The 10,871-nt window shown below is 46.9% G+C and overlaps 1 pseudogene; it reads right to left on the bottom strand.

Moving 5' to 3' along the window:
• Nucleotides 1-269: 269 nt before the first annotated feature.
• LOC141582660 (interferon-induced transmembrane protein 3 pseudogene) lies at nucleotides 270-670 on the bottom strand (annotated as a pseudogene).
• Nucleotides 671-10,871: the final 10,201 nt, after the last annotated feature.

Here is a 10,871-nt window from a genome sequence, read left to right as displayed (position 1 = left end):
TCTATGAGGCCTCTCCAGAAGATGCTGGTTCCATGCTCGTACAGCCTGCAGAACTGTGAGTCAATTAAACCTCTTCTCTCTCTCGCTTTCTTTTTCTTTTTTTTTTTTTAACCAGGAGCATGTGCACTTTATTGAACGCGACTATAGTAAAGTGTGTGAGGGTAAAGGGCTGATACGGGATGGGCTGGGGGAAGGGTGAGGGATGGAAGCTGGAGTACGTGGGAGACAGGTCACAAGCAGAGCCCCTGGCCTGGGTGATTCCTCTGGTTCTACTGATAGGCTTGCAGAATCAGCATTGGGATGATGATCAGCAGAATGGTCATGATGATGCCCAAAATCAGGGCCCAGATGTTCAGGCACTTGGCGGTGGAGGCATAGGCCTGGGCCCCGATCAGGTCACCAACCATCTTCCTGTCCCTAGACTTCACGGAGTAGATGAATGTTATGAAGCCCAGGCAGCAGGAGTTCATGAAGAGGGTGTCGAACAGGGACCAGACGACGTGGTCGGGCACGGAGGTATCGCTTCAGATGTGGATCACGGTGGATGTCGGGGGTGCAGGTTGCGGGGCACCCCCAGCACATCCACCTTATGCTCCTCCTTCAGCATCTCATAGTTTGGGGTACGGTCAGTGCTGGCGGGAGTGAAGAAGGTTTGGACAGTGTGGTTCATGGTGTCCAGGGAAGACCGGCCGTGGTGGGGTTGCTGGGATGCTTCTCCTAAACCTCTTCTCTTTATAAATTACCCAGTCTCAGGTATTTCTTTATAGTAATGCAAGAACAGCCTAACGTACCTTTCCTGGAAGCTGTGGGTGCCTGAGACCTTGGGATAGGAGAATAGGAGAGGAAAGACAAAGATGCTTTGGTTATTTGAGCCCTTTTTGGTTCCATATGAATTTTAAAACCTTTTATTTCTTCTAATTCTGTGAAGAATTTCCTTTGTAGTTTCATAGAAATAACACTGAATCTGTAAATTGCTTTGGGCAGTATGACCCTTTTAATGATATTGATTCTTCCTATCCATGAGCATGAAATGTTTATTCATTTGTTTGTGACATCTCTGATTTCTTTGAGCAGTGTTTTGTAGTTCTTGTTGTAGAGATTTTTTTACCTGCCTAGTAAGCTGTATTCCTAGGTATTTTATCTCTTTTGTGCCAATTGTGAATAGGACCACATTCCTGATTTGGCTCTCAGCTTGGATATTGTTGGTTTATAGAATTCTCAGTAGCATTCCTATACATCGGTTTTTCGTATGTTGACTTTGTATCCTGAAACTTTGCTGAAGTTATTTATTTAGATCAAGGAGCTTTGGGGCAGAGACTATGAGATTTTTTACAGATAGAATCATGTGGTCTACAAGCAGGGATAGTTTGACTTCATTTTTTCCTATTTGAATGCCTATTCCTATTTCTTTCTCTTGCCTGATTGCCCTGGCCAGGACTTCCAATACTATGTTGAATAGGAACGGTGAGCAAGGGCATCCTTGTCTTGTGCTGGTTTTCAAGTGGAATGCTTCCAGCTTTTGTCAGTTCAATAGGATGGTCTTTTCTAAGTTTTCACAAAGTTCCCTTATTTCCCAGAGGAGCCCCAACAAGGAAAAGAGAGGACTCACCTCAAGGCAGCAGAGACTATTCTGAAAAGAGCGACTCTACTAAGGGAAAAGCAGGGGAGTGCCATGGCCTACGTTTGGTTATGTCCAGGTCAGGGCTCAGAGGCCCTGGGGCTCTCCTACCACCACGCAGCCTGAAACAATATTTCCCTGGAGGATTTATGTTTCAGCTGGTGGTAGAAACTCCGGATTGGAAGATGCAGCAGAAACAGAGTGGCTTTGGCTAAGTCTTGCCTTGTGGGTCACAGGTGCTTGGAGTGGGAGTGTGTTGGTAAAGAAGACCTTTCCCCAGCACTCCAAAGGCCCTTCTCTTTGTAACCTGAGATCGAGACTTGGAGGGATCACAGGAAACAGGGAATAATTTAGTAGGGAGAAAAAGCCTTGCAGGAAACTTCCTAATGCAAATGATCCTCTTCACTAATGTCAAATTTAATCACATACATTTCATTTGTTTGATGCTTTCCTTAAGTAAGTTTCTTCGGATGGCAAGAAGCCAACTGTGGCCCAAGGGATATCTCCTAGAACCAGTGAATAGTGATGCAATCCAGCCCTCTTCGTTCCTCTTCTCCTTCTCCCAGCCTTTTTTACTTTTTTCATTGTTTTGTTTTTCTCTATTACTGCCAACTGATTTTTATTCCCTCCTTAGTCCACATGGCAGAACGAAGCCACCAAGGGTCCAAATTTACATCTCTTTTATTTCAGAGAGCAGTCACACTAAGCATCCCTTAGCTTGGAGTCCAAATTCCTCAAGAAGGAGGTTAATTGACCCATCTCGTGTTAATCACCTAGACCAGTCATGTGCAGAGCTTGGGGACACATTGTGCCAGGATAGCAGCTGCCGTAGTGAAGATCCAGTAGATGGAAAACTGCAAGTTTTCATTAAGGGGCTATCAGCCAAAAAAACAATAGGTATCAACTCTCACTATTTAATTTTTGAAATTTAATAAACTTAAGCATTTTATTACATAATAATTTAATATCTATTTATAAGGGTTCAGTATATATACATTCCTTAGTGTCTGAGTGTCATACACATATTTTCTCATAAAATAAAAGCAGAAAATAATATCTTCAGAAACTCCATGTCCATGTATGTCTACTAATTCAAACCCACGATTTTCTCTTTTCTGTGAATGAGTATGTGTAATAAACAGTTATGCTGTTAGCAATATGCTTTTGCCTGGTGTCATCTAGAGAAAGAGACCATGACAACGATCTGTTGTGTTTCACAAACCTTTACAAATATGCTAAAACCACAGAATTGGGCCCCTTAGTGGTTTAGAATGTGAATTGTTTCTCAATAAAGCTGTTGAAGAAAAAGGTTGTGGAACCATTCTCCCAACAAATATTTCTTTTTTTTTTTTTTTTTTTTTTGAGGTAGAGTCTTGCTCCATTGCCAGGTGCCAGGCTGGAGTATGGTGGCACAATCTCGGCTCACTGCAACCTCTGCCTCCCGGATTCAAGCAATTCTCCTGCCTCAGCCTCCTGAGTAGCTGGGACTACAGGCATGCGCCACCACACCCAGCTAATTTTTGTATTTTTAGTAGAGAGGGAGTTTCACCACGTTGGCCAGGATGGTCTCGATCTCTTGACCTCGTGATCTGCCCGCCTTGGCCTCCCAAAGTGCTGTGATTACAGGCGTGAGCCACCGCACCCAGCCCCCAACAAATATTTCTTGATAATTCACCTCAAGCCAAGCACTGTTCTAGGCCCCGGAAGAACAGTAAGGAGGCATCTTTCCTTGCTGAGGTCACATTCTAGTATGTGGAGGAGACAGACAATAGACAAATAAACAAATACTGTGGTAAGTGCTAGGGAGAGAAATAAGGCAGGAACAATGGGGTAGAGGTGGGAGATTATGTACTATTTGTTACATCCAATAGGTCATCAAGGGAAACGTCTCTGAAAGTGAGGGGGTGGTCTGGGATCCCCAGGTTCCAGGCCCAGGGGCAGCTCCAAGGGGCTCCCAGTCCAGCCAGGGTTTCTACACTGTGACCCACAGCTTCCTCGGAGGCCAGCCAGTAAGGTGGCACGGCAGGATGGATGGGCGTTCCCTCCAATCCTCGCCAGCCTGCCCTATAATCAGAGAGCCTCCACTTTGTCTGTGCTTGTTTTATTGAGACTGCGTGTAAAATTATCTTTGAAAAACTGGTTGTGCCACAAAATCAAACATTGAAAAGAACAGATCTGGGTTTTGGGATGGGGGCAGGAGAGAGGAGGTGGCCCCATTAGGAAATATGCTAAAATGTGGCTGAGACTAGAATGAAGGCATAATAGGTGTTAGGAACTAAGTTGTGCCTTATTCAAATAAAAGAGGGGTTGAGTTCCTAATCCCCGGCACCTCAGAATGTGATCATATTTGGAAATAGATTCTTTACAGAGGTAAAGTTAAAATGATGTCATTATGACTGCTGTCTTTCCAAAGAGGGGAAATTTGAACACAGAGACAGGTGCACAGAGGGAGATGACATGAATACAGCCACATGGTGACAGAGGCGGAGACTGAACTGATACTGCTGCCATTTGAGGAGCACCAAGCATTGTCGCCACCATCATAGGCTGGAAAAAGGCAAGGAAGTGTTCTATCCAGAGTCTCAGAGAGAGCGCAGCCCTGCTCACACTTTGCTGTCAGACCTCGACCCTCTGGAATTGAGAGACAAGCATCTGTCGTGTCAGCCTACCAGCCTGTGCTCCTTGAAGCACACTGATGCTGCAGGTGACACGCAATCCCAGAGCTGGGAGTGCTTAGTTCTGTGAGCAGGTGAGGGTGGAGTGTCGTGCAGGGTTTCTATAGGAGGGAACACTGCACCTGAAGAAGGGCCACCTGTCGGGTGGGTATTACAACAGCTGGTGACAGTGCTGAGGGCCTGCCCAAACCAAGGCCTCACAATCAGCTTGGGAGGTGTAGCCACCCCAAGAATGGGTGGCATCAGGACCTGGTGCTGAGGGAGAGGGAGGGGTTAGGGTGATGAAGAATCTGAAGGATCTGGGTGGCAGCCACTAAGATCATAAACACAGGCAGAGAAGTGGTAGTAAAGATTGGGGACAGGGGAGTCTATTGGGGGCCACTCGGGGCTGAAAGCATTTGGGGAGACATCCAGGTAGCAGCTGGGTATACTGGGCCAGGAGAAGAGTTCTTCCTATGGCTGGCTCCTCAACTTTCAGGACTCAGAACAAACATCTCCTCAGAGAAGCTTTTCTGCAGCACGGGAAGTTGCCTCCAAGTTACTCTCTGTCCCATCACCCTGTCTGTTCCAGTAGCATTTGCCCTCATCATTCATTACTCACTTCTAGCCTGTCTCACATTCTAGTCTGTCCAAACCACATTGTTCGCTGCTGGGTCTCCACTGCTCAGTGCAATGCAGCACACAGTCAGTGCTCAACTGGTATTTGCTGAATGGAAGAATGAATGGAGAAAGCCCATATAGCCAGCTGGGCTCTCTGGAAGCAGAGGCTGGGATGGCATTCGGGGAATGAGGTGCTTGTCAGGGATCCCCATTTATAGGTGGAGCAAACAGAGAAGCTGAGCTTCAAGGCCAGCCTGCAAAGCTGTGATTTACTTATTCATGATAGAGAGTGCTGCTCAGGTGAGTCCCCTGTTGGGCTCCAATGGCTGGACTTTGAATCTCATCTTGCTCAGCTCCTGGGTGATGTCTGCCCCACAAAGGGCAGATGCTGAAGGAGCAGGCAGCCCCGACCACACTCCCCATGTTTGAAGGCAATCCATCTCCATGCCTTCCAAACCCAAGCTGGACACACAGATTCATAGGGTCATGGGCTGAAACCAGGACAGAGAACAAATGATGAGTCCACAAACAGCCTGTGGTCCTTGTCACAGGAAACATACAGGTCAGGCCCTGCGGGGAAGAGACAAGGGTGTGGCCTCTTCTAACTCTGAAGAAAATCCAGGGAGGCTCTTGTGGGATGGTGGAGTGTGAGTTGAAGAGTTTGTCTGTGGGTGGATACAGGAAGCTGGAACGGAGGCAGCCCTGGAGTGGGGAGCTACCTCTTGATATTTATGAGAAGGGACGTGTGAAGCTTGGCTGCAGTGTGGGCGTTCCTGGAGAAGTAGGTGGAAGCCCACAGATCCACAGCGAGTGGGTCCTGGATGATGGGCCACAGACAGCCTATCTGAGGACAGGCCCTCTGAGAAAACAAGCTATTTCCCAGCAAGGCCATTGCGTTCTCTTTTAAGACACAGCAGGGAAGCAGAGTCATACAGGGCCTGCTCGGGAAACTGGAACAGGGTAGCCCAAGGCAGGGCATGCAGGTGGGAGGCTGCGCTTCTGCAGAACATCATGTTATGCAACTGTTCCGGAATCAAAGTTCCATTTAAAGAAAAGAGAAGCAGAGTTCAAGAGAATGTTGGCATACGGCATCTCTTTAGAAACCACTGGGAAGGACATTAAGGAAACAAGATCACAAGTCACCCAAGAGGTGACAGAAAAATCTGTCTTTTCCCACAGTCCCCCAGAGGCAAAGCAGAACTTTCATCTTCTAAGTAAACCCCTGACGGTCCTTGCTATCACCCTCCAGGGAGACAGAGCTGCTGGCACATTTTATCCCTCTGATTAGAGATGGAACAATGGGAGAGGCCATCAGAGGTGGTATCACCACCCTGGAGATGATGTGGCCAAGCTCAATGCCACCTGTCACCAGTGGGTCTTCCTGGGTGGGAGCAGTGGGTTTAGCTCTCATGCCACGTGGCACTTCAGGTCCCAGAGGGGCTTCTGCCTTCTGGGACTCCCCCCAGCTACACCTGTCTACTTTTCCCTACCCTCTCACCTCCTCGCAGGCCTAACCCTGAAACACCAAAGATGCTGGAGACTGTGGGCCCTCTGGATTGTCACTGCAATTCTTTTACTAGATTTGAGTTCCATTGAGGAATTACGTGCATTTTTTTCTTTTATTAAATTTCTGGGTTTGGGGACTGTCTTAGTCCATTTTCTGCTGCTATTCAGCACATCTGTGATGGTAATTTAAAAATGAAAAGGTTTATTTCTTACAGCCTGGTGCTGGGAAGTCCAAGATTAGGTAGCCACATCTGATCAGCTTTTTGTGAGGGCCTCATGCTACATCATAACTTGGCAGAAGACCATCACAGGGAGAGAGGACTACACTGAAAAACCAAACAAACTTTTATTAAAAAAAAAAACCCACTCCTGTAATAACCCATTAATTCATTAATCCACAAATGGACTAATCCATTCCTGAGAGTGGAGCCCTCGTAACCCAATCGCCTCTTAAAGGCCCCAACTCTTAATACTGTTACACTGGGGATTGTTTCAACATGCGTTTCAGAGGGAATGAACCATAGCAGGAACTAATTATCTGGATTAGCCAACTGGCACAGTGAAGCCATCGATGAATTACAGACATTTCTCACACTGAATTCCAGGTACACAGAGGTGAGGCCATTGCCCTTCCCCTAGGAGTGACCTGCATGTGTAGCAGCTCGGGGGAAATCGGGTTAGCCTCGTGTCCGCAGCACCTAGCACAGTGCCAGGCACAGAAAGGGCAATCAGTAAGAACTCGTCCGTGGAGGAATGAATGGGAGTGGAGGGCAGGCCAAGAGAGGAGATTCCACCCAGAGTAGCCAGTGCCCAATTTTCTAACTCCTGTCTCACTCTTGGAATGACCTGTTATCTCCTCCTGTTACATCTTTGTCTATCAAAAGCGACCTTCAAAGCCCTTTTTCTCACTCAGGAATAGACAACCAAGAAGAGTTCAAAGCTGAAAGTTCTCAAGATGAAAGTGTGTTTGAATTTTAAGAGAATGAAAGAGAGTATAAGAAAAAAAATTCTGTCTTTGGGGCCACATGAAAACTGTGGTCCAAAAGAGAAATAATTTAATAATTATTTAATTATTAGTTACTATTAATACTAATTTAATAATTATTAGGGTAAAGATTCGTTCAGTGTCTGCACCATCATCACAACCACCACCATCACCAACTCCATCGCCACCATAATTGTTGTCACCACCATTGTCTCCATTAACACCACCTCCATCACTATCACCACCTCCATCACCACCATCATCTCCATCACCACCACCTCCATCACCAGCACCATCATCACCAGCCTCTCCATCACCGCCACTGTCATCACCATAACTGTAATCACCACCATCACTACCACCACCCCAATTATCATCAACACCATCACCACCACTTCCATCACCACCATCATCTCCATCATCACCATAACCACCACCACCTCACCAGCACCACCACCTTCATCACTACCACCTCCATCACCACTATCACCACCATCACCACTACCTCCATCACCACAACTATTATCATCTGCATCACCATCATCTCCATTATCACCACCTCCATCACCACCATCTCCATCATCGCCACCTCCAGCTCTGTCATTACCATAACCAATACCACCTCCATCATCACCATTACCTTTACCTCCATCACCACCATCACCACCAACTCCATCACCACCACAACTATTATCACCACTGCCATCACCACTACCTCCATCACCACCATCACCATCCTCTCCATCACCACCAGTGTCACCACCATAACTATAATCACCATCATCACCATAACCACCCCAATTATCATCACTATCACCACCCCACCACCACCTCCATCAACACCACCATCACCATGACAACTATCACTACCATCATCACCACCACCTCCCACTCCATCATCACCATAACCACCACCACCTCCATCATCACCATCACCAGCACCACCACCTCTATCACCACCAAAACTCTTATCACCACTGTCACCACCAGTACCTCCATCACCACCATCACCATCCTGTCCATCACCACCACTGTCACCACCATAATGTTATCACCACCATCACCACTACCCACCACCATCACTACTCCAATTATTATCACCACCATCACCACCAAAACCAATATTACCACCACCACCACTGGCACCATCACCCTCCCCTCATGGAGAAAGTGACATCTAAAGTAGATTTTGAAGCTGGGTCAGAATTTCCCAGGTAGACAAGAAGAAGGTATTACAAATCCAAGACCCACAGTGTGTAAAGACAGGAAGAGCTTGTTTGGGGTGGAAAGGACTAAGAATGTTTGCCCTTCCTGAGGGTAAAGGTAAGAGAGGCTGAATAGGCGGGCGGACTGAGGGCTTGGGGAATGGTACATGTTCTGTTACAATCACATTTTTTCACTGTTGCTATTCAACACACTTGGATTTTCTGTTACAGGCAAAGGAGTTTAGAGAGGGAAATTATTAATTCACATGTTTATTCATGAATTTATTCAACAGGTATTTATTAAGTGCCTCTTACGTGCAAGATTCAAGGGATACAGCTAAGAACAAAACCACAAAAATCTGTTTAGATAATCTCATCAACCCTCACGATAAACCCAGAATGTAGTGAGTATATGTCCATGTTGGTATTATTAGCAAATAAGGCTTCTAAGCCCTAATTGAATGTTCACATTCTTCATGGCAGTCTCCTGTGGGATGCACGAAGTCTATTTCACAGAAAAAACTGAAGCATGAAGAGGTTAAACATACTGTCCAGACACATCCAGCTAATCAGGAATATAGCCAGGATTCAAAGCAAACCTGCCCTGACATCCAAACTCATGACCTTTCCCTTTCAAAGTGCTGACTGTGATAAATGCATGAAGCCATAATTTCAGACACTGGCCGTTGGTGAGTGACGAGCATTGGTATATTTTTGACATTGAATTTGATGTGCTTACTGGGGACATGCTTTCATTCTCCTTTCGTTTCTCTCATTGCAGGATACAATGACAAAATTCTGTCTTGCCAGTATTTTCCCATTTCCTCCTGAGAACACCACAGGCTCCCCAGGAAGTTTGCTGAGAACAGCTGTTCTTGGCTTTCCCCAGCCAGGATCCACAGAGGCTTTGAACACAGTCAAAGGGCCATTTCTTCCCCACACATTCCAAAGCAGCTTTTCAGCTGAACTGTCTCTGGGAGACGGGAGGTGTCACAAGCTGGGAGGATTGCTGGATAATCAGGGAGGCTCCCAGGTGCCTGGCAGAGAGTCCTCACCGCCCCTGCCGGATGTCTGGCTGTCATCTGAGAGGACCGAGCATGGCAAGAAGCAAAAGAGCAGCACCAGAAACCAGTTTCTTCATCCAAAACGTGCAGGCTCCACGCCAGAACAGAATCCACAAGCCGAGGCGCTGGGCCTTCTGAAGTCTGGGAAATCACTCATTCATCCCCAGTAAAAAAAAGAGCAAAACTTCCAATACTGGAAAAGGGGATATGGGGAGAAGTTTTTAAAAAATATCAGTCCAATATGTGGGAAAATATGGGGTGCAGACATACTCAGGCGTCAGGCGTCCAGATCCACGATGGTGATCAGCATCATGCCTCCGACTCCAGCGTCAGCCCTACAGTGAAGAGACACGCTGAGGCACAGCCGGTGCCAAGCCATGTTTGTAAATGAATACAGTGAGTGAAGTTATAGAGGGAGCTAACCAGCAATCTAGGAGGTGCCTCTTGTAGGGAAGAACCCAGGAAAGCCACCTTGCTTGATTTGAGAGACAGAAGTGAGTAGTGAGAAGACACTGCCTGCAAAAAGCCTCCAAATCACACATTTGAAGCTCTCCACTGTGCTTCCTGCTACGACAGGCCCTGCTGGGGTGCAAGACTGTGCTGCACATGGTCCCACCCTCTGATGCCTGTGATAGAGTGAGGAAGTGACCCACATATTAATGTTGAGAGCTGCGGAACTGTATGAGATCCTTGGCTGCTGGGACGCAGAGAGCCATGTGCTGTGCCGTCAGAGGGCAATTTCATTGACATTTATGGTCAACAAGTTCACTGCTCCTGCCCAAGGCTTTTTCCTCCCCCTTGTTATCCCTATATTACTATTTTGATGCATGTGTGTGCAATAGCCAGGGTGACACATACCGTTTTTCCTTCCTATAGAAACTGCCCCTCCCTAGGTGTCTGCCTGTGGGAGCTGTCATTTTATCACCTGTCCTGCTCCCATGTCCAGAAGTGTTTGACCCAAACAAAGGCACCTGAACCAGGTAGAGATCGTTAAAATTAGGCCCTGGAGTCAGAGAGAGCCAAGGCAATAGGTCTTGGTGGCAAAAACTGTAAGGCATAAGCTTTGGAAGACATTGGGGATGGTAGTTCCACCAGGTGTGTCCGAGTAGCTAAGAATTCTCACCCTCTGTGGTTCCAGGTAAGAGTCGGCTGCAAGACAAAGGTACTTCTGGTTTGGAAGGCAGACGTTAAGCAGGGATGCTCTGAGGTTGGTGTGGA

This window comes from Saimiri boliviensis, chromosome 2 (genome assembly GCF_048565385.1).
Source record: "Saimiri boliviensis isolate mSaiBol1 chromosome 2, mSaiBol1.pri, whole genome shotgun sequence".
Classification (NCBI taxonomy): Eukaryota; Metazoa; Chordata; class Mammalia; order Primates; family Cebidae; genus Saimiri; species Saimiri boliviensis.
Note: the sequence above shows the minus strand (reverse complement) of the source record. Positions and strands in the feature narration are given on the sequence as shown.